The following is a 2,707-nucleotide window of genomic DNA, read 5'->3' as shown; positions in this document are numbered from 1 at the left end:
GAACCACAAGTTATTATAACAAAACTGGTCATTGCTCTCGCCAAAATATTTCATCAGCTTCTGGCGTCTCCTTATATCTTGATATGCTTATCCAGCATGACTGATGGCTTGGTTCTTAATAAGTAGGCTAGTTAGGCAGAGCAGTTAATGACAGGAGATTTTACTTTGGCTCCAGGGCTCAGCATGCACAGACAGGACCCTGCATGAATTCCCCCAGCATGTGACGATAAGATGCTTCTGGTCTGCCAGCATCAAGCAGCTTCATTAATTAAAAACACATTGCATGTTATCACAAAAGACTGATTTTTCTAGGAAGAATTACCCTTTGGCATTTATGATGAGCATGAAGAAAAACAGATAATAAGACTACAGACCTAACTTTCCTTAATTTAGGACAGCAAATATTTAAGATTAAGATTAAGACTTCAGGAAAGAGAGCCTTTAGTTATCATTCTGCAAAGAAACTATTTGGGACAGTTGTTTTTCTTTGTTTAGGCTGGCTCTAGAAGGTAAACATTTACTCAGCCATGTCGGGTATCTGTGATTTAACATGATAGAGCCCTAAAGTTTAAAACACACAATTGAGTACTTCACCCTTTTGTGCTTAAAACAAAACAATGCAAAATCAACAATAAGTGGACTAATACAAAGTTTACCAAGCTGCCAAACACTGAAAAAGAATCTAGCAAAATCAAGATGTCTCTTTGAAGGAGGCTACTGACATTTTCAGCAGGAAGTGCAGTGTTCTGAGGCTGTTTTAAAGCAGTATGGTATTAAGATGACCTACCTCATAGCACTAATATAGAACTTAAGAGAACCTGGAATCCAAAGCCGCAAGATTTGACTGACTTGGATGCCCAACTCTATGTAACCATTTCCAGTGTCCTGCCAAGCAGTTTTGTAGCTCCTGCTTCAATTTCACCCCAGACCTCATCACATTACAAAATTTGCGTTTAAACTAGAAGAGTTCCAACTGACAAAGCGTCCTCCTTAAAAAGTTGAAGTGATGCTTTTTTACTCCCTGGTGTAAACCATTTCTACTTGAAAACTTCTACCATCTCCCACCCAAATGTTCTCTCCTCCACACTAAGTATCCTCTATGAAGTCTACTTCCCATCAGGTGGAAAGACATTTAGCAGTCACCATCTCTAAGAACAGTCACCACCCTCATGGCAAGGGTTTTGCACTCAATAGTTCAGAGCCCCCCAGGCACACTATCAATGGTGACAAAAGGTGTGGAGCCTCTTTTTGTACAGACTGGATTTGTCACAGATTTACGAAGTCAAGAATTCCAGATGAAGTTTTTTAGCCTTCACCTGAAGGTCATGAAAAATATGGTGGGGATCCACAGCAACCTCATAAACTGCATATTGTTACCAGAATAAAAAGTACAAAAAGACGTCCATATTGGGAGAAAGATTTAATAAGGATGCTTGGGTTACAAAAAGCACATACTCCTCAAGTTCACAAGAATATCCCTTTGGTGAAGGCAAAACTGAAAGCGGTTAAACATTTGATAAGAATCAAGCCCCTGAAGCTGCCACGAGTTCTCCCAATGGAGGAGGACATGGCCAACACGTGCCTCAAGAGCACTGGGGAACTGATGGGGGCATGGCTTCAGAGCCCTAAGCACCAGGAAGAAAAGAAGTCCTGATGGCCTCGCAGCTTCAGAGTAAAAAGTGCAAGTCATTTCTATGTAAAGATGGTGAGAAAGTGTTCTCATTAAAATATGTTTTAAATTCTAGTCATTAAAAGAAATATAAAGATATTTTCCAGATCCCTTCAGTATCTGGGGTCTCTTCTTCACATGTGGCAGTTTGCCAGTGACCCCAAATCAAGCACAATAATCCAAGAGCAAGCACAATGAAGCATCACATTCTTAGATATCTACTATGTACTTATATTAAAGCTGTCTTAGTTGAGTTTAGATGTTTGTCCAGAGCTTTCATGGTATTTCCATTTCTGAGAGGATGACGTGCCCTGTGCATTTTCTATGTGCCCTTGCTATAAGGTCTATGTTGACCTGCCTTTTATGTCCTGTTGCAGATCCTGGTGGACAAATGTTCAAGCAGCTGCCTTAACTCTATACTTACCTGTTGTATAAGGAAAAGTAATTGTAGGATTTCCTACTTACAAAGTTATGACCCTGAGATGGAGTATTTGCATTAGATACATCAAACACTAGGATCTTTACATTTTTTCCTCCCTTAATGTCTATTTTGATCCAATATAAACAAAGTCTGGGCATGGTATAATATCAAACTACTATACACGTCTATAGGTTGCTTAAAGACTATCCCAAAGAGGGAAATTCAGGGAATATTCCAGTATAATTTAATTGTTCATATTATATTTAAACAAAAGCAGATGGTTATATTTTATAGAATTTTGCTCTATTGAATGATTGTTTTGGCACGATAGAAAGCCACGTAATGCTCAGACTGGGGACCAGGGTGAAATGGTGCTGTTTATGTACGTGGCAGAGGAAGATCTGAGCATGAAGGTCAACTAGGTGTAGACTAATGTTGGTTCCCTTTTATTTATTAAGTGAAATTGACATGCCTTAGATGACAGGTAAAGCTACACAACTTTTCCCATCTTGGCTCTTGTGACACTTCTCTGCAACTTTCACATTACACTATTAGAACTTTCATGTTACAACTTTCACATTATGGCCGTACCTCTAAAATATACCACATGGCCTCAC

General features: G+C 39.2%; 1 pseudogene; it reads left to right on the top strand.

Annotated features, from left to right (window-relative positions):
• Positions 1-358: 358 nt before the first annotated feature.
• LOC149748466 (large ribosomal subunit protein uL30m pseudogene) lies at positions 359-1,911 on the top strand (annotated as a pseudogene).
• The last annotated feature ends 796 nt before the right edge of the window (positions 1,912-2,707 follow it).

This window comes from Delphinapterus leucas, chromosome 9 (assembly GCF_059928025.1).
Source record: "Delphinapterus leucas isolate spDelLeu-1000000601 "Yukka" chromosome 9, BTC_Dleu_Yukka2, whole genome shotgun sequence".
NCBI classification, from domain to species: Eukaryota; Metazoa; Chordata; class Mammalia; order Artiodactyla; family Monodontidae; genus Delphinapterus; species Delphinapterus leucas.
This window is presented reverse-complemented; position numbering and strand designations above follow the sequence as displayed.